At 49.9% G+C, this 21,142-nt stretch overlaps 1 long non-coding RNA gene across 8 annotated transcripts in view; it reads left to right on the top strand.

Moving 5' to 3' along the window:
• The first annotated feature begins 5,908 nt into the window (after positions 1 to 5,908).
• The window catches only part of LOC147600257 (uncharacterized), a 55,636-nt gene continuing 40,402 nt past the window's right edge, over positions 5,909 to 21,142 (top strand). For 6 of the 8 annotated variants that reach the window (XR_015258867.1, XR_015258865.1, XR_015258863.1 and 3 more), the window contains exons 1-2: positions 7,981 to 8,257; positions 8,951 to 9,085. This is a non-coding gene — a long non-coding RNA (uncharacterized LOC147600257). Of the gene's footprint in view, positions 6,059 to 6,421; positions 6,578 to 7,253; positions 7,765 to 7,980; positions 8,258 to 8,950; positions 9,086 to 21,142 lie in introns of those variants that run through there. The other 2 variants (XR_015258868.1, XR_015258870.1) reach the window with 2 other exon arrangements.

Here is a 21,142-nt window from a genome sequence, read left to right as displayed (position 1 = left end):
TTTTTAAATCTGTTTGGCTTTCTGGGATTATGTACTCAACCTGCAGTACTGCGTTCAGTTCTGGAGCCCCCAACATCAGAAGGACATGGACCAGTTGGAGAGGGTCCAGAGGAGGCCACGCAGATGATGAGAGGGCTGGAGCAGCTCTGCTGTGAGGCCAGGCTGAGAGAGCTGGGGCTGTGCAGCCTGGAGAAGAGGAGGCTCCAGGGAGACCTTAGAGTGGCCTTCCAGTGCCTAAAGGGGGCTACAGGAAAGATGGGGAGAGGCTGTTCAGCAGGGCCTGGTGTGACAGGATGAGGGGTAACGGTTTCAAAATGGAGGTAGATTCAGATCAAATATTAGGAAGAAATTTTTTACACTGAGTGTGGTGGAGCACTGGCCCAGGTTGCTCAGAGAGGTGGTGGATGCCCCATCCCTGGAAACATTCAAGGCCAGGTTGGCCGGGGCTCTGAGCAACCTGATCTGGTTGGAGATGTCCCTGCTCCTGGCAGGGGAGTTGGACTGGATGGGCTTTGAAGGTCCCTTCCCACCCAAACCCTTCTATGATTCTGTGTCAAATATGTGCAAGGCCTTAGCTAAAGGTCTCTATCATGGAAATGTTGTCACTTGGTGGTACAAAGAAGGTCCCAACATCCCAGTGATGCTGTCAGTCCAGGGAGACCGCTCAATCCCATGGCTAAAATGTTGAGTAGGATGCTCTTTCTCTCTGGAGCAGGAGATTGAGGACCTCCTGGTTATTCACTGTACCAAGCAGGTATAGATCTTTACCAGAAAGTGCTGGGAAACCATCTGGACCCTCGGCAGATGCCAGTGGGCTTAGCGCCATTGTGAAATACGACATCAGAGGTCTGGTCTATGCTTCTCGACATCATCTGACTTGAAGCCAGCTCTGCTGATGAATGCTTTTACCTCTTGCCTCAAGGTTAAGAGGGGAAAAAACCCCAAACCCCTATCGTGTTTGCTGTCCGTCCAGTGCTGTTTCCAGACTAAAGCAAAAGAGTTAAATTACATTTTGACAGAACAATGCCGACAACAGCAAAGGTCAGGAGACTTTTTACGTCAGGTCACCCTATCAATTGCAGCAGTGAAAGGAGAGACATCAAATACTTCGCCGTGAAAGGCTGAAAAGGAGTGAATTCAGCATGATATATTGAAACGCAAGGCTCTTTCATACGTTGCGGAGCCTCTGACATAGCAGGTTTACTGTTCAAGCTGCGATATGTTGCCTTGCCAACAGATATTCTGAGTTACCCAAGCAGATTTAATTTTTTTGCAGTAGTGACTTTTCCCTTTTTTAGGGGAGGGGGGCCACTTTTTCTTTTTCTTTCCAAAAAAAATTGTTGCGGAAGATTTCAGACCTACCTAGGAAATGACCTTAATCAATTTAGTTCCACCGACGAGTATGAAAACTCAGATCTTTCTTTCGGCTGTCTCAAAACGTTGTCTTGCTTGCACTGAGCGGGGTGACCGACTCACAGCTTGATAGAAAAGTGCGTTTTGTTTGTTGTTGTGCTGTTGTGTTTGTTTTTTTTTTTTTTTTTTAAATCCATCCAAGTGGCAGCTCTGTTTTGTCCGGAAGGATTGACATGAGTGACAAGTGTTTTGAATTTCTAAGCTCCAAGGTCTCCAAATGCATGAAAAGCGAATGACACGCACACAAAAATGTAAATCTTTGGGAAACAAGCACCAAGGACACGCAGAAAATAACAATTCTGCAAAAGAGTGACAGATGCTGCATTCATTTTTTTTTTTTTTTTTTTTAATTTTTTTTTTAGTAAGTCAGTGTTTCTGGGCCACCTACGGGCACATTGATGTCTTCTGCAGCAGGGAATTGGGATGCACAATAAGCCAAAGTCACGGTCGTCGTGCGTCAGGGTGGGTCTGTCTGCATCTCAGGGCTACGGCTCTCATCATCACCAGCCTGCTGGGATCTGTTCCCAGCGGCTCTGTATCCATCGGGGCGACACCGTGGATCTCAGTCCGATGGGCACACGACACTTGAATATCCTCAATATTTAGAGTTTGGGTTGCAGGAGTCCCGAGAAAGTGAAACCATCAGGCTGTGGCCAACCCAGGGACCTCACATTCCAACCCTGTTGGGTTTTGAGATGGTCCCAGCACTTGCGTGGTGCGTGCAGGTTGGTAGAGGGTCCCAAACTGGGATTAAGGCATCCCCTGGGCTGTCTCCAACAGGTTCTGCTGCGTGCTGCTTCGGTTTAGGTCTGTGGGATGCTGTTTCCCACAGAAGAAGGTGTGAGCAGAAGGCATGAGAGGGAAGGGAAGTCAGATTTCTGGTCTCCTGACCAGCGAGCTGGTATCTCCCTTCCTTCAGGCACCACATCACATCCTCGTTGCCTCTCGATGTCCTGGGTATTCATGGAGCAAAGTGGATTTGCTCAGCTCGAGGTCATCCATGACAGCCCTATGAACCTCCTCTGGAGGGCATTTTAATCATTTTTGCTTCCTTTCATCAAGAACTGGGAAAATGTCTGAGACCAAGACCACCTGAATGCAGGACGTGACTTCACGAAGCTTCCCTGCGGCATGGCCACGCTCCCTCCTGGCTCTCTTTTTCTGTGCGGCCTCGCTCAAGAACCAATGCGGGATGAAAGGTATGGGAATTCTGCACTGTGTGGAGGATGCTGAGCCCTTGAAGATGTGGTCCGGAGCTCTTGCCTCTAACCCAGCCAACTTGTTCCGATGACTGGCTTGAATTTCAAGGTTGCCCTATTGCTTTGGTGGGTGGCGGGGGCGGCAGTTTTATAAAGAGCGGTGACGGAGTGAAAGTTTTTCTTCTCATTTCCCGTCCCGTCTGGCCCGGTGAATGCGGTGGTTTTGGTTGAGGGGTTCGAAGGAGCGAGGGAGGCAGTCAGTCGGAAACGTCGATTCTGCAAGCTCTTGAGAGCCACCGGCCACTGCTTCCTCTTGGTTCAGCTCGACCGGTTCATCATGGGCCCGAGGTGGCTGCTTTGATGGGAAGTTGGCTGGCGGAGGAGCATCTATACCTTCCCTTTGCAGTGAATCCATAAAAAGCTGAGTGTTTTGGATTCCTCCTTCCAGGAGTGAATAGCTCTCATTATAAGTCTGGAGAATAAAATAAGAAAGAGAGGGAGAGGGGAGGCTCTTCCTTGTGCACGCTCCAGCTCTCTTGGCTGAGAGGCAGCTTTGCTCTGGCTGTCTCGGCCACGTTTGATGTTGGCGTTACCTGAGGCTTTCTAAACCTCACCTGAGGGTTGTGTCTTTCTGTGGAGGCAAACTCCAGGCACTGTCTCTTCAATATAATTGTGGGATGAGGGTGATGGAGCCTAGGAGATGCCTGGGAAAGGGTGAGAAGTGGATGTTTAGCGAGGAAAAGCAGCAGGAGCCCTGATGGCTTGCTGTCATGAGTTGTTCTCTAGGTACCTGTCAGCCCCATCATTCCTTTGCACCTGGTGATCTTTTGGCCCTGCTTCTGCAAAAGATGTTTTTCAGGTTGGAAACCCTCCGACGGGTGAACATCCTGGGCATCTGAGAGAGGTGACTACTTGGCCCAGCCCCTGAAAGCCTGGGTGCAAACCTGATGTGCATTAAACCTTCTCCAGGTAGGAAGGTTTCCCACTTGGAAAGCTTTGTGAGGTTTCCAGCGTTTGCTGCTTCCACTCAGGCTGGAATCCAAAAGTGCAAAGGCCCGTGAAAATGATGAATAAAGAACAAAAACCAGACCCCCGGGACAGGTTCAGCTCTATGGCTCCTCTGAAATTGTAGCCTTGCAGAAGTCTCACGCTTTACTCGGGTTGACTTGCTTTTGTAAAGCTGAAAACCTGTTCCTCAAACCAGATCCAACCCCGGGTGCTGTTTGTATGAGGGTTGAGAGCATCTCCAGGTATAAATTGCCGGTGTCCATCAGCATCGGTGGTTTTTACTCCTTTATGTGGCTGGCAGGTCTGGTCCAGCTCGTTTGGTGGAAGTAAATGTATACTTGCGTGAGTAAGTGCTACTCCACATGTAGCCTTCTCCCCACGATTTGCTGTTCTTGATGGCGACGTCTTTTATCTTACATCAGCAACAAAGTCCCAGACACCTCTTGGCCTGGATTTCTTCCTGTGAGGCTCCTTGATGTGTGAGGTCAGCAGCTCGTTGCCTGCGGTGTGTGTTGGACCTGGGAGGTGTTGGGGGGAAGGGGATGCTGTTTCCCGTTTGAGCCGTCTGCACTGTGTGTAAGGAAAGTCTACGTGGGCAAAGACACCTTTGGAGATGGCGTAGCCCCAGAGATGAATTGTTGTCACACAGAACGTAAAAGGAAGCAAATACTTGGGGTTATAAGTCAGGTTTTGGTGATGGTTTAATGTTGGCTGGTAGGCAGCCCTGGCTTGGAGGATCCTTCTCTTTGGCCATACATCTTCTAATCCACTCCCATGATATTCCAACACAGACACGCATCGTTCCTACGCATAGTGGGACATCCGGTACCTCAGCGGCTCATCGTCTCCATCGAGGGATGCCTACCTCTGAGTTACAGGTGGTGCTCCTGTGCTCATGGCTGATGTCCCGGACAGGAAATCTTGGCCTGGCTGAAGCCATTGAGATGTCAGTGAGACATGAGAGCTGATCTCTGCTCAGCTACTCCTGACTTGTGAGATCAGACCCCGAGGCCTTGACGGGGTTCCCTGTGACCTGTTGCAATCTTCAGTTGTTCAGAAAATCGCGGCATCCGGCAAAGGTACAGCGAGCTCTCCTGAGGCTTCTTGTGGGGTTGGCATAATGAGGTCTCAGGCTGATGTCCTAGGGCAAGCCGTCAGGTCTGTGTTAGACAAACGGCACCTTCCCACAGGGAGCTGTCATTAGCCAATTTAAACACCTTCCCCCCTTCCATTGGCAGCTGAAGTTATGCATTCGAGGAAGACAACAAGGGAGGCAGGTTCACAATCGCGGTGCTCTGAGGTTCATCGTCCTGTGCCTCGTAGAAGATGACTGAAGACAACTGACGGGGCAACAGCAAAGCTGCTGACCATTTCCAGGACGTGCAGTTCACGGGTAAGGTGGTTTTTTTTTGCCCTTTGCTGCTGTGTGATGTAAATTAAACTGCCATCTTAACCAGAAGCAGTTCAGTTCTGATTTTTGAGTCAACTGAGGTGGTGTTTGAGCTTTTTTGTCCCTCTGGTTGCTCTCATTGTCTATGAAGGTGGGGAAGATGAGAGTGTGGGTTTGGGAGAGCCGAGGAGCCCGCGTTGAAGCTGTAGGGTTTTGCACCGTTCCGTAGCAGAAGCATCTTCTTGATAGCCAGCACTGCATTCATCAGGATGGATAAAACTTATCCGAGGTGGTCTGCTGGATTTGTCGTCTGTTGGATTGGTAGTCTGCTTGACTCTACTCTTCCTCTGCCTCCTGTGGTGGTCTTCACCACCTCCTGCAAACCTGGGGCTGATTCGTGCCTTGTGTTTCCATCGATCCCAGTGGCCTTATCTCTGCTTTGCAGCCGGGAGCAGGACCCTGTCCTATCGCTGCCGCTGCAGATGTGGCTCCGCATGAGCAGGGCTGGGTGCGAGCACCGACTTCCCCGCTCATCTTTTCCCTCACCCTTGCAGGTCCCTTTCCCATCAAGGGTCGCTTCTCTGGGCCCCATCACTAACGTGCACAGTGATGATGCTTTGTAAAAGCCGTTTTGTAGCTGCAGGAACCAGGCTGACGTGTGTTTTCAAGCCAGCTGCCTCCCCGATGCACTGATGGCCTTGCCTGCGGCACTCCCAGAAGCAAAGCACGGTTCGTCAGAAGCCACGTCTCTCGTTAGATTTGGGAAAAAAACAGACGAGCCATTCTTCAGGCTAAAAACCTATCTGGTTTTCCTCAGTTGTATCAGCGCTGTTTTTTCCAGCTCATAAGACATGTGCCGTGGTCCCCGTGCTACCAGACACCGTGGGACGTCGCGGGAGCTACCTGCCTGTTGGTGGCACCAACCTGTGACCTGGTCGAGTCCAATTCTGTCCACGCTCTGTTGCTGGGTTGCTTCCCAAGATGTGAAGGTCTCTTCTCTTGGGAGAAAGCATCCCCGGAGGCGCATTCCCCATGCAGCTCGTGAGAAGTAGGGTTACACGTAACCCCCTTCCAACCCCCATTTGGCAGGCTGAACCTTTACTTTTTATGAAACTCCTTTGAGGTAATGCCATAGCTGTTGGAAGTCGCTTTTATTTCATAGTGTAATGCACTTATTGCCCCCCAGCGCCCTCCCCAACCCAGCTACAAGAGCAGCCAGTTGTTCCTGTGCGAATCTAATATGGGTTAGTAATATATCATGGGGTAAAATTACAGCTTTTCCTCTGATGTCAGACATCTGGAAGCGTCTGGTTAGGTAGAAAAGTACCCAGCATGGATAAATTATCTTTAAAAAGCTTGTAATTTTTCTTTTTGATTTTTTTTTTTAATATTATTTTTTATGTGCTTGCAGCTCCTGGGGCACCTCCCCAGCTGACTGTGGAGGAGCGATTCTCAGCGAAAGCCCGGCCCAGTGGATGCTCTGCTGGAAAGACCAGAAAGTAGTGGGAAGACTCTGATACTGATTCTGCTCCCCTGGTGTAAAACCTGGCTTTTTAAGCTGTGCTTTGTAAGTGTGTAGTATATCACTGCTTATGTTGTAATTCCTCACTGCATTTTATGATGGGATGCTCTTCTCAGTCACTTCTCTGCTCTTTGTCAGACTTTGCCTCTTGGGACCGAATGTTTCACATGGGTTCTTCTGAGAATAAGACTGTGGAAAACCAAATATTTTGGTCCGCAGTGAAGCAAGCCTGACTCTTTCAATTAATTCCCTGAACATGCCTGTACATGGGTGATGTTTTGTCTCACCAATGTCTTCTTCTGCACCCAGGAATGCAGGGCAGAGCTGTCCTTATATTTGTGTTTTGCAAGCCTGAGGGCTTTGGCCTAGAAGAGGTGGATGACCCGTCATTGGAGGGGGCTCGATCTCCATTTGGTGGCTTCCAGTAGGAGGAAAAATAGAGGGAGGTAGATTTAGATTAGATAGTAGAAGAAGTTTTTTACACTGAGGGTGGTGGGACACTGACCCAGGTTGCCCAGAGAGGCGGTGGATGCCCCATCCCTGGAAACGTTCAAGGCCAGGTTGGATGAGGCTCTGAGCAACCTGATCTGGTTGGAGATGTCCCTGCTCCTGGCAGGGGGGTTGCACTGGGTGGGCTTTGAAGGTCCCTTCCCACCCAAACAGTTCTATGATTCTATGAAAAGAAGCGGTGAGCTGGCTGGAAACACGACTGGTTTGCAGTTCATGCTTTTATCCTGTCTGTTGTTTATTCGAGACTCCACCCCAAACCGCAGCGATCCTGCGGCACGTGTGTGTCTTTGCGTGCAAAATGACCGTGAACCGCTCACATGTGAGGTCAGAGGTGAATGAGGTGGGAGTCAACCTCCAGGTCTGTTGGATTTGGCCAGAGCAGAGTCCGGATGCGAGCCATGAGCTTGCCCCGCAGCACGCTCGTCTCTGGCTTGCGGGCGAGCAGCCAGACAAAACCCAGCTGCACTTCTCTCCTTTTGCGTTTGGAGAAGACGCCAACGGGATGACGGCCATGGGAATGGTCCCTCCGGGAGCCGTGCCACCCTGCAAATGGGTGCAAGCTGGAATCCTGCACTGACTTTCCCAGCCTCCACTACCAAAAAAAACCTGGGATGTGGCCGATGGGCTGGCTGCTATCCGAAAAAGGCGACTGTGGCTCCGTTGTCTGTCGGCTGACGGGCAATTAAACTCTCCCCGCAGGTTGTGTGTCCGTGCGTGATAAGGTAGGAGGGTGCGAGTGGGATTTTGCTGATAGTTTCTGGACACGCCGCGTCCTGAGGATTTACGCTGGGGAAGCCATGCAAGGGGGCATCTCCCCTGGAACACCCTTTATGTTCAATTCACAACCGATTTGCTCCGGACAAATGAAGATGTTGCGGAATCTACATGAGAAAAGCTTGCGGAGAGATGGGGGGCGGGGGGGACTCGGCCGGCTTCAGCTGGGAGATCCCATCCGATCCAGTACGAGTGCACTGGGTGGGCTGGGAAAAGCCTGCTTGGCGGCTGCCCAGCTTCCAGGGAGAACATGAGAGGCAGTTGACTCCCAGGGCAAGTTTGGTAGCTGAGGGCTGAAAATTTACTGCATTAGTGGGTCCTGCTCGCCAGGCAAAATTTCTTTGAGCTGATTTCTGCAGGGTTTGGCCTCGGAATTTATATGTTTTGAAGCAGAAAACAGCTAAAGCCTGCAAAAGGCATTGTTCTGACTACTTGTACAAGGTAAAAATGAGCTTCTGCAGTGCTGGGACAAAGGCAGGGGTATTGTTTTGGTGATGCAGAGGGACATTTTTTCGAGTGTTGACGTGATGCTGTGTGTGCAGCACCAGAGCCTTGTGCTTAAACTGGGATGTGTGCACGCCCTCGCCAGCCGGGAGGATGCTGCCACCCCAGCAGCATCCGGTTGCCCTTGGCAACATCCTCTCCTGCCCTTTGGCTTGTGCCCTTCAAACCTGAGTTTGGTGTCGTAACAGAAGGTGTTCTGCTGGCGTGGCTTTACTTCCAGTTGAACTGACCTTTCCCAGTTGCCTCATCTCTTAATTAATCCACCCCCCACTTCTTTCCAGTCCTACTGGAAATCTTTACGTCCCAGGGCATTCCTCAGCAGAGTGTTTAGCCCGAGTAGATTAGGGAAAGGCAGGAAGAGCTTCTGATTGTGCGGTATCTGTGGCATAGGTGTCGAAGATGTATTTGTGAGCCAGTCAGAGAAGAACGCTGAGGAAATCCTGTTTGGGTTAATCTTGTTTAATTTTGTAATAAAAAGCAGATGGCTGGCCATCTGGTGCTTCTTGCAATCAAATATCTCACAATTAACAGTAATTTACTTGCCCTGAGACTTCCATGATCTTCATGTGGGTTTTTTTGGGTTTTTTTTTGGTTTTTTTTTTTTTTTTTTCTTTTCCTTTCCCCCTTCAGCCTTGAGTATGTGTGGTCCTTTCCTAGAGCACCGCTGGAGCTGCCTGTGGAAACCTGTGGTGGAGAGCGGCACGGGGCTCCTGGGAGGCATCCGCTTTCCTGCTGGATCTTCCGCTTTCGCCCCCCAAAACAGAGGTAGGCAGCGTGTTTTTGGCTTTTCTGGCTCTGGAGGAGCCGCGTTCAGGATGAGCTAAGTGGATGGCTGTGCATTCCCATGTATGCATCGTTGCCAGAGATAGAAGATGTCGCTTAAGGTGAATATACAAATTAGATTTCCGTTTTCCACCAGGCTAGGGGATTTCTTCAGAGCTCAGAGTGGTTATAGCTAAAGCGGGTTTTCTCCAGCGGTTTAAGTTACTGGATGTAATTAAACAAGATGCAAAGCTTTCCGAGGGATTTAACAGCAAAATGGGACGCAGAATAAAACCCAGCAGGCAAATGTGCCGTTCTGCGCCGTCTTTCCTCCAGGAGACTGAGAGACCGTCTCAGAGAACCCAGAGAACGTAGGGTGTTCCGTGGTGATGCCAGGTGTGGTCAGCAATTCCCAGCTGCAGGACCAGGCGCCGCCTCACTAGCTCATCTCGGTTGATGCCAAGGGTGAAGCTGGACCTTTGTCACTTGCGGTGTAATAGCGATGTCTTCTATTTCTGATGACGCTTATGAATTTGCAGGCAGGAGGCAGAAGTCTCCTGCCTTTCGGAATGATGGGACCCATATCTGTTTGATAATGCTGGATTTTTAGTTGGTGCTCCTGAAAATGACATTTCTTCTTCTGAAATGCTGGTCTGTTGGTTTGGTTAAGTTATCTCCAGAGGTGACATTGGCGGTGGAGAGCGGCCTCTTCAGTAAATTCAGGTCTCTTGAATATGTCCTTCCCCAGCCACCTCTGTAGTTTACTGGCATCAATACCGAACATGAATAAATGAATTCCAGATGAGGGATCTGCATGCCAGTAGGTAAGAGCTCTCCCAGGCATTCCTGTGTGATTGCTAGCTGTTTACTCTCCTAATATTTTTTTGCTAGCAGATGAAGACAAATAACTGAGCTTTTCCCCTCCTCCTCCACAAAATCTCTGGCCAAATGATAGGATCTCGGAGGTGCAGCTCGGGAGCGGACCTGACATCGTCCCGAGCCGCTCACCATCCAGCCTAGATAAGGGCAGTTAGGAAAACAAAGTGATTAGTGGAACGGCATGAACACCCAGGTCTGTAATGTGGTTGTACTTATCAGAGCAGTGGAAAAATGCTGCGTTTCACCTGAGTACGTGAAACAATCTGTTTCTTACAGTATTTTTTTCAGAAGAACGGTAAGAATGGACGATCCAACAATTAGGACCTGTATTTAGCAGGTAACCCCTCAGTGGGTGCTCTCCTTTTTCTGGGATATGTGCCATTTTGGGATGTCACCACGGACGTGATTATGAGCTTTGGTCCAAACTCTGCTCCAGCTCAGGTTTGCCCACCCTCCTGGTTATTTACGCGGAGCGGATGGAGGCTCTGCGGCTCGCTGGGTGGGATGGCTCCCACCTGAACGTCCCCCATCCTTGTTCCTGACACCGGCATGGCACAAGCCCACACTGCTGGTGGAGCTTGGCTCCATCTGCTTGGTGCCTGAGCGTGCAGCAGACCTCTGATGAGGCTTTGAAGGGACGCTGCCACCCCTGCGAGGCAGAGGAAAGTCAAGAGGCACTGGGGACAAATAAAGGATGATGAATCAGCCATGCCAGGAAGCGAACCTTGTTCTTGAGGAGAGCTGGATCTCGCCAGCACAATAGCTAGATTACAAAGCCATTTCCTCCAATTACCTTCCCTGTCAAACCTCCGCGTCGTCTAGCACTGGGAAAACTTGGATCCAAATTCATTGTGAATTGGGGCGACGACAGCAGAGATTTCTAAATTAATATCCTGCCAAGAGGAATTTGAGCTTGTTTTTTTGCAGTCCTGTCCGTTCTGATTCCTTGGCTTGTCAGAGAAAAACTTTGGCTTGCTGTCTGGTTTCAAGGAATTGGAGGGAGCTTTGTAAAAAGAAGATTAAAAAAAAAAAAAAAAAAAAAAAAAAAAGGAAGGACTTTTGTGGGCTCTTTTTGGCACCTGGCAAAGGGGCAGACCGGAGGCACAGGGTGAGAAGAAAGGAAGAAAGAGAGGACAAAGTCCTCCTCCTTGAAACAGCAGGAACGTGCACAAGGAAGCCTGAGTGCGGTGCAGGACTCACATAATTCAGAAAAATGGATTCGTAGGCTGCACATCTACTTGTACAGAAGGTGGTTTTGGGGTCTGAACCTCCCCTTCAGCTTTCTGCCTCTGCTCCTCGGGAGGGAGGTCTGTGATATCCCCCTTCTTCACATGCAGCTCGATGGCGGAGGGGGCTGGCACTGAAAGGACAGCAATGAGGTATTTCCTCAGTGATGTCCTCTCTGCTGAAAGGCAGTGGCACGTCTGTCCTCGGTGGTTGTCCGCCAGCAGTGCCTCGGACCCCTTGCCTTTGTTCAGCTCTGAAAAATGAGCGTGGTGTTGTGCTTACAGTGCTTTGGGAACATGTGGCAGGGTGGACTGGGATGTGTTAGAATCACAGAACGGTTTGGGTGGGAAGGGACCTTCAAAGCCCACCCAGTCCAACCCCCCTGCAAGGAGTAGGGACATCTCCAACCAGACCAGGTTGCTCAGAGCCCCAGCCAACCTGGCCTGGAATGTTTCTGGGGATGGGGCATCCACCACCTCTCTGGGCAACCTGTTCCAGTGTTCCACCACCTTCAGTGTAAAAAAAATTTCTTCCTTGAAGCACGTTGGTCAGGTGCTGTGCTCTGGTGACACCTGATTGGGTTCTGGTGGCCGTGTTGCCTGAAACGCGTGCTTTTACAGGCTGGGGTGACTGGGACAGTGGTCTCCACAGTTGATGATGGAAATGCTGCAGAAGGTGAGCTGTGGCGGGGTTGGTAGGAATTGTGAGAGGGTCTGCGTGCCCTTGTCCTTGGCATCAGACATCCGCAGCGGGCGCCCAGCCAGCAGGTCGCGTCTCTGCAAAGGCGTCGTTGGCCCTGGGTGCCAGCGTTCCCACCCAGCCCCTTGGGAAGGGGACACCTGCTTCCCCTGGGCATCCCTGCCATCAGCTGCAGCTGCCAGCGTGGGGACCGTCCCCGCGCCCGGGGCCATGTCTCTCCCCTCCCAGCCTCTTGCAGCTGCAGGCAAAAGCTCTCGTGGCGCGCGATGCTATCGCTGCCAAGTGCCAACTGGATACGGGGAGGCTGCCACCGTGCCGGCAGGGAGTTTGGAGAGATTTCCAGACCCCGTTTGTACAAACCATCTGCCTGCCCCGGCTACCGAGCCGGAGTCCTGCACGGCCGTGATGGAGCTGGGAAGACGCAACCGTGAGCGACGTTCCTCTTCCCATAAATATTAAACCCACGTCCTGGCCCAGGCTTCCTGCGCTGCTCAGCTCCTTCCAAAAGGATTAAATGGTGGGGAGCCTCGTGCTTTCTGGATGAGAGAGTGTTGGTGGTCAGCACCCCATTTATCACCCAGCAGCAGCCGCCGCTCCTTATCTCTCCTCCCAGCGCTGGCGTGCTCCGTGCCAAGGGCTGGAGGAGGAGAAATTGGTCTCTGTGTCATCTCCACAACCCTTTTCTCAGCCGGCGGGTCCTGCTCTGCCCATCTCGCAGCGCTCCGGCGTGCTGGTGCCCTCCTTGCCGTGCTGGGATGTTTTCGGATGCTGTGCTGGGAGACGCTGCGAGGGGCTCCCGGGGGCTTTCTTGCAAAGCCACGGCTTTATAAATCAGAGCAGACGTGGTTTGGAAAACTTTAGCTCTGAGGCACACTCTCTTTTTTAAAATGGTTTTGGTGGAAATTTGCACTTCAGCGGACGACGTGGAAAAACGGTGTTTTCAAAGTGCAAACGAAATGAGAACCAGCCCACCCCCTCCTCCCCCTCCCTCTCCCAGCGCGGCGTTATTTGGAAAGTGGGGCCTCTGTTTGGGAATATCCGAAGCACAGAGGCATCTTTCTTTTTTGCTTCCTCTGCTTTGCCGTTCCTTTCTTTGCTTCCGTTTCCCTTATTTTCTTTCTAGCTCGTGTCCGTCCCCAGCCAGCTCCCCTCGGCGCTCGTAGAGTGTGGGGCGTCACGAGAGGTCTGCTGAAGTGTGTTAAGTCCCTATATTTTTCCCTTTATTTTGATAAAATGTGCTCAGAACTGAAACTCTAGAAACTTGGTGCTTTTTGCATAAATGAGGCTTTGTAATTTATTCCCTGAGCTGGCCACCTTGGGTCGTGCCTGTGCGCGGGGAGGAAAGCGGATGGCTTCCCCGGAGCTGCTGCTTTACCTGTGGCTGGGGAGCCAGTTTTGCTTGCGAAAATCCTCGTGTCCCGCTGCACGTCCTTCCCTCTCGAGGTGGGGAGATGATGCTGCATGCGAGGCGCGATTAACGTGGCGGGGCTGTGCTGCGTAGGCGTGTGTGTGTGTGTGTCATCTTGGATGTGGTGTCCTGAGCATCCCATCTGAGAAACTCTTCTTAGTCAGAGGTTTTCCCCTTTACAGGGGAAATTCTGTGTGGAGATGGCTGGTACTGGTGCCTAGCTCTTCTTCCAGCTCATCCTTGCGTGGCCAACACAAGAGGAATGGGCAAGACCTACAAGGAGGGATGCAGCGGGGTGATCAGGCTGTGGCAGATGACGCAACGTCGGTGCTTTCTAGACGGAGAGATGTGAAGGGCACGCCGGATGCCAGCTGCGCATCGCCGAGCCAAGATCGATCGGAACGACGCTGCGGGGGAGGACGGACCCGGCGCTGCGGATTGATGGCGATGAGCCGCCATGGCTGTGCATTGTACGAGGAGTGGCTCACGTGGCCTCGGTTGAGCCAAAATATTCTTTCAGAAAGAGAACGGACCAGATGTCTTATTATTGCTGTTCACAATGCCGTCCTCCGCGCACAGAGATCCATCAGGGGGCTCGGCACGGCCCTACAGAAAAGGCCCTGACACGTTTTTACAGCGGGGCCAGGTTCTCACCACTTGTCCGCATTTGTACCCCTTGACAAATAGCTGTCTGACTCCGGTTTTGTTCAAAGCCGCGGCGGTGTCAAGCACAGGGCTCCTATTCAAGTGCCCACCAACGGTGGCCCACGACTTGCTGTTTCCTCTTCTTTTCTTGCTTTGTTTCCCTGTGACAGTCACTCAGGAACTTTTTTTTCTTTTTTTCTTTTTTATTTTATTTTTTTTTATCTCATAGGGTTTTTGAAAGACAATTCTAAAGGGTTTATCCACAGCAAAGCGGTGCCTCCAATAAGGACTGCAAAACCAGCTTGAGGGTATGTGGTGTGAGGAATTCCCACTTGGGTTGATATGTTGCGGATGCGACACTTAATTGCTTTTTTTTTTTTTGTAATTTTTCCAACAAGTTGATTTATAGAATGGGCTGGCAAAGCCTCACATACATTGGGAAATGCAGCTCCTTCTCTGGTGGCTGGCTTATCTTCATCGAATCATAGAATCATGGAATGGTTAGGGTTGGAAGGGACCTTCAAAGTCCACCCAGTCCAACCCCCCTGCAAGGAGCGGGGACACCTCCAAGCAGATCAGGTTGCTCAGAGCCCTGTCCAACCTGGCCTTGAGTATTTCCAGGGATGGGGCATCCACCACCTCTCTGGGCAACCTGTTCCACTGCTCCACCACCCTCAGCGTAAAAAATTCATCTTCCATGAATGGTTCCTCTTAAAGCTGGGAGATGTGCTCCTAGCTGCTCTGAGCACCTGGGGCATGGAGGGGGATGAGGACCAGGTTATGAACCGTGGCATTTGAACTGCTGTGTACACCTGCATAGGTACAACGTTGACTTTGGACTGCTTTTGGAGATGTGCGCGTGCCCAAAGTTGCCGGTAGAGAATGGACCCCGGATGTGTCATGGGCTGTAGAGTGTGTAGTGCGAGGATGTCCCAGCCTGGAGCAACTGGTAGGTGCCGGTAAAACCCGTGCAGGTCAGTCTGCGCAACCCTGGCTACGTGGTGCCAGTACCTAGTACCTCCTGGTCATTAAAAGTTTTCGGGTTTTTAAGTGAGGGAGGAGTCCTTCCTCTTCTCCAGCCTGTGACTCTGCTGTACTTCTCTAGCTGAAGTTCTGCTTTGACTTCAGTGAGTAGTTTGTGTGCTCAGCGAGCATTTTTCATCACTTGAGTCTGAAAGAGAAGAGGATTTATGGAATAGGGAGCGCGAGGCACCGATTCAGCAAATACCAAAGCGTCTGTGTAAGTGTTTGCAGGTCTGAGATGTAAGCACGTAAGTGGTCTTGATCTTCTTAAGCCGCTTCCTGAAGCTGGGTCCAAAGGCTGGGCTGAGAGCATGCAACACAGTTGGTGTATTGACGTTTTCAGATATCTTGTCTAAGGAGAGCTTTCTCTCTGCTGTGATCTTTCGTCTCCTCCCAATCACTCTGAGTCTCAGCCTGTTTAATGTACCTACAGCTGCTCAGCACCCTCAGGAGATGCTGAATGTCACATTGTGGGTGCAGTAGATTGACCATCTTATGGTCTTTGTCTCTAATCTCTTACATCATAATGTCCTTGCCAAAATTTATCTGAGCTATCGCTGTTTCTCTCTCCTTCTGACCTGTTGATGTTACCCAGCTGTGGGTCGTCATCATGGCTGGGTGATGATCAGGTTGGATGAGGCTGTGAGCAACCTGATCTAGTTGGGGATGTCCCTGCTCCTTGCAGGGGAGTTGGACTGGGTGGGCTTTGAAGGTCCCTTCCAACCCAAACCATTCTATGATTCTGTCATTATGGAGGTGTTTGGTGGGCCTTCCTGTGCTCTTCTACTTTCTCTAGAGCTTAGTTTTCATTCCAGCCTTCAAAGTAATCTCACAGCACATTGCAAGCTTCTTTTTAGCCATGTCAAGCCTTGAAGGGATGTCTTGTGGCAGAAAGTGTGAGCATCTCGATTGGTGATTGTAAAGCCAGGACCTGAAATTAATTTTTCTATAAAACTCAACTCCAAGGTGAGCCTTGATCCACCTGCTAATTAGCACAGGGAAGGGATCCCCTTGTCTAGAGGCAGAAGACAAAAACAGGAGCAGGGAGGAAAGAGGATTGGCTCCTTTGAATGATAAATATTGTTGCCTTCATGTCTTAAATGAAAGGAGAGTTTGGCTAAAGCCAGGGTGGTTTTAATTCTCGGAAACACAGGTTTAAAAAGGATTGGAGAGAATGGTCCTGGAATAGGCACCAGAGACCCCGTCCAGCAGATTCTTCTCATTCCAAGGCAAGCTCAGCGATACCTGTGTGATTTTTGCAAATGTTTGCTTAACGTGTTTCTGGGACTGTTGAAATGCTCGTTTTTGCAAAGGCAAGACTCAGCAGCACAACTGCTTGGGCTCTCATGTTAACCCCTGCAAGCTGCGGCTTTGGGAAAAGCACCAAATATTGCAAAAGCTGTTAACACTTCATTATTTGCATAAATTATTTTTTCTTTTTTCTCTTTAATAGCGATTTGGAAGCAGTTTAAAAACTCTGCCTTGGAGGGCTCCGTCAGAGTATAGATTTTGTTTGTTGGTTTTTGGTTTTGTTTTTTTTTTTTTCCCTCCCAAATCTTTATGCGGAATTGATTACACAATCTTGTACGCTGGAGCCCTCCGTGGAAGGAGAACTTGATGTACCTCCATATAGATCTGCAGGCATGTCGTGGTTTAACCCCAGTCCGAAACCACTTGTTCTGCCAGATGTGAGGGAAAGAGAAGTGGTGAGAGCAGTATCTCATGACAAATCGTATTAATATTGAGGGTTCCAAGTCTGCCGAGCTGGAGAGCGTGGCAGTATGCCCTGTAGCAGTTGTTAAGGATGCCTGCTTGAGGACCGTGCAGCTTTGCCAAAGAAGAAATGTAGATTAAAGAAAATTTGAATTAGATAGTTGAAGTGTTTGTTGGTTGGTTGGACTAGCTAAACCAAAAAACGATAATCAAAAGCTATTTCAGTTGACCCTGTTGAAAGCTTTTGGGGAACTCTTGGGAGAAAAGGTAAAAATGCTTTTGATCCCATGTATTTTGCTTGCCCTAAAATGAAGAACTACATTTTTTAAGACTAATTTGTAAAAAAAAAAAAAAAAAAAAACAAAAAAAACAACAAAATACCCCACTACCCCAGGGTAACGTATTGCTTGGCACAGCCTGGGGTCATAGGCTAACAACATCCTGTAGAAACGCCGTCCCTACAAGTGATGGCAAGTTGACTCCTCACCTTCCAACCTGGACTGATGGCTACCTCTTGAAGGCCCTCCTGGTGATTGTGGGATGCGCTGTGATTCCATTTCCAAGCCTCCGATACTCGTGTCCTGCTAGAAAGCTACTGGGAGAGCGCCGTGTTGTACTACCGTGAACTGCTGTGGAGACGTTGAAGTCTAAGTGAGTTAAGGCATGATTTATTTTCACCACTAAGCCTTGAAATTTCTTCCAGGAGATCCCAGCATGCTTGTATGTCTTGGGTCTGCAGGTTACAGGGATGTTGAGAGATAACTGAGCTGTCGTGGGTGATTCTGATTTGTGGGGTTCCTTGAGGCAGGCAGCTTCCCTGGTGGGGGTGATTTTTTTTTGGTTGTTTTTCAGTTTTTCTTCATTGCACAATTCCTTGGCATAGTGCCTTTCACCTTGTCTCCAAATGGTTGTTTTTTCCTCTGCGTCCCCCTCGGTGACTCAGGTCGAAGGCATCTTATTGAGTGCTGTGTGTTTCTTGGATTTTTTTTTTTTGCTTTTCCAGATGTGCATGAGCTTTAGGACGATAACTGGAAGGGAGACAAGTCTTATGAGTGGCTTTGGTGCTCAGCTATAGTTCTCCCAGAAGGTGAAAGGGGACCACAGGCTGATGCTGTGAGTACCTCTACTTTGTGCAAGACATAGAATCATAGAATGGTTTGGGTTGGAAGGGACCTTCAAAGCCCACCCAGTCCAACCCCCCTGCCAGGAGCAGGGACATCTCCAACCAGATCAGGTTGCTCAGAGCCCCGTCCAACCTGGCCTTGAATGTTTCCAGGGATGGGGCATCCACCACCTCTCTGGGCAACCTGTTCCAGTGCTCCACCACCCTCAGCGTAAAAAATTTTTTCCTAACATCTAATCTGAATCTACCTCCCTCTGTTTTGAAACCATTAGCCCTCATCCTATCACAACAGGCCCTGCTGAACAGTCTCTCCCCATCTTTCCTGTAGCCCCCTTTAGGCACTGGAAGGCCACTCTAAGGTCTCCCTGGAGCCTCCTCTTCTCCAGGCTGAACAGCCCCAGCTCTCTCAGCCTGGCCTCACAGCAGAGTTGCTCCAGCCCTCTCATCATCTTTGTGGCCTCCCCTGGACCCTCTCCAACTGGTCCATGTCCTTCTGATGCTGGGGGCTCCAGAACTGGACACAGTACTGCTGGTGGGGTCATGATGTGCCCTTGTTCTCCCCTTCTAAGGACTTGTGCTGAAACACTTGCCTGAGGGAACAGACAACCTGGCCCACTTGCCTTTTGTTCCCCAGCCCGATGGATCCCCACTAGATCTCCACCTCTGAAACTAGGCTACTATGCAAAAAAAAGGTGGCAAGACTGATGGACAAGGAAAGCAACCAGCACCTCCCACCAGCTGAACCACTTGGCTTTCACTGCACTTCCACTGAACCACTTCCTTTTCACTACAAGGAAGCTGTGCCTGCTGGATCAGGATTCCCCATTGGAGAGCCCAGCACCATCCGTATTTCGCTACAAGGAGTGTCCAGTATCAAACCACACAGATTTCCATCTTGGACTCTCCGGAGCCAAAACAAACGAAACTATTACATACTTCTGAACTCTTGAAAGACCCTCAGACACTCTGATGAGGAGCCCAGAAACGCTTGGGTTATTAGCTGCTAATAACCATGGAGGTATGCCAGCACTGGGAACAGCTCGTGCTGTCATCGCAACACGGGGAAAAAAGGCTGGCTGATCAGTCGGACACCTTCATGTAGATCTTTCTGAAGACCCCTAGGCTGATGTGCTCAAATTGGGGGGTTTAGCTACAGGGTTCTTGTGTAGCTCCTACTGATTTCTGATCCGGCTCTTGAAATCCTGGCCCACGTGCAAGTCAAGCTGGCTTTATTCAGCTCTTGCCTGTACGGCAGGGAACGCCTTACTCTGAGGTATGCCGAGACTGTGGATTTCTGATGATATCCAACAAAAATGTTTCTGACGGGGCTTCTGGCTTCTTGCTTCCTGGGATACGTGTTTCGCTTTGCACTGACTTGCAGTGAAAAATATGCGATGGCAGTTTGAAGAATTGTGTTTTCCACCCTCCTACCAAGCCAGATGCTTTTCCCCTAGGCAGATCTTTCTTTTTTTCTTATTTCTTTTTGCTCCCCAAGCTAAGGAATTTAACTAAATTCCTACTGGTAGAGTTTCCTCCCTTTGGTGTTGTGCAAGGACCTTGGCAGTGAGGTCAGGACTTGTAATCCGCAGATGGCCTGAGGTCTTGTGACCCAAAGCACTGTGAAGTAAGTTGGAAATGGGCAGGGGAAATTGACTTTGCCACCTTCTGCACTAAGTGACATGCCCAAGGTCGCCCAAGAAGTCTGTGGCAGAGCAAGGCGCAGGAGCGCTGCTTTTCTTTTCCTCAGACCCACATCTGGCGTTACGGGATTGCTTATTCCAGCTGGGAGCCATCTCAGCCAGAGCTTGGCTTCACTGAAGCAGGGTGCATGTGCTTAGTGTCCTCGCCAACGGTGATTCCTCCAGCAGAAGCGGAGGAGGGGGAAAAATGGTGCTGAGATCACGTGAAATGATCGTTGCAGAAATAAGAGGCTGAACCGCGTCCATTTCTACCTCCTGTCTGTGACTTTTGCAGCCGTCTGTGAGTAACTGGGTGGCTGCTGGGAAGAGCAGGAATCCAACTGTCATCTCTGCTGTTCTCCGTCAAGACAAGGCACCTCTAAAAGAAATTAGAAATAAGGGTTTTTTTTTCTAATTTGTTGCCTAATTTTCTTGTTGCCCTAAGAGCTTATAAAAGTACCTCCTCTGCACTCGGACTCCTGACGGTCGGTGAGGTGGTTGCCATCTCGCTGCTCGTTGGGCATTTTGTTATAGTGCAGCATTGTATAGGTAGGAAAGAAGAGGTGGTGGGAAGTAGCCTCTTTAGGCAACACCTCTCCTGACCTTAAGAGAAGCAAGACATTAGCAATCTGAAAGGGCTTCTTGGGCTTCTAGTTAAGTTTCTAGCTCATGTTACAAAACACGCTTAGACAAGGCTTAGTGGGCTCTGCAAATAGCAAGGCCTTATTTATGTGCCGCGGCGTATCTATAGCACCAGACACTGATTCATGTGCTAAGTTGGTACTGATGGGCGCTATAAGTTGTGTGTTACATCATTAACATAGTTCTTGCTTGTTACTTGACCTTGAGGAGAGCAGTAGACACGGCATGCATTTTGATTATAACTGCTGCAGGTGTTCCCAACCTTCCAGACTGACGTTTTTTGCAACTCTTTGACCTTTAACACATGAATAGCAATGCAATCTTGGCAGCACCTTGCTTTTCTTAGCACTTTGGATGTCGTAAAATTACAGAGCATCGCAGGCATCTCAAGAAAATGTATGTCTTAATTTCTTCCAGCCTTGAGAATGTTCTTAGGCTGTTCTGCTAATCAGCCTTTCAAAGGACGTGCATGAACCCTCGCTTCCCCCCCTCCCACTGCCTCTAGACCTTGGCTTGGTGAAGGTTACTTGTACAGTCTTCAGCTGTCCTGAGCCTTGAGTTGAATCAATGTTCCTTGTCTTCCTGTGGATGGAGATAATGGCTTTGCAGGCCATGTATTCCTGATGTTCCTCACATGAAAAAAAAAAAGTCACTGAAGTCTGGAGAGAGTCTCCTTAATGTTTCTATTTATAAGCCCAAACAAATATGGGTCCTGCAGAAATCATCACCTCCTGGTGCTTCTCCCAGCACCAGTCTGTGTGTTTCTTGCCAGTCTTTGACTTTCCTTCCGCTTTCTAGAGCAAGCGTCATGCTGCTCTGAAGGTCCTCGCATCCTACATTCTGCCCGGCACAGGTCCTCCTTGGAAAGTGTTTGTGAACTCCACATAGTTTCATTTATTGCTGCTTAAACCTCCAGACATTGGAAGCTGAAGTACCTCCAAGGTGAATGACTTCATGTTAAGATGAAGCCAAGCCTTGCAAACTGGGTTCGTTCTCCTTAGGTCCTTTCCCCTACTGCCAGA

Source organism: Chlamydotis macqueenii, chromosome 6 (genome assembly GCF_036417535.1).
Source record: "Chlamydotis macqueenii isolate bChlMac1 chromosome 6, bChlMac1.mat, whole genome shotgun sequence".
In the NCBI taxonomy this organism is placed as follows: Eukaryota; Metazoa; Chordata; class Aves; order Otidiformes; family Otididae; genus Chlamydotis; species Chlamydotis macqueenii.
This window is presented reverse-complemented; position numbering and strand designations above follow the sequence as displayed.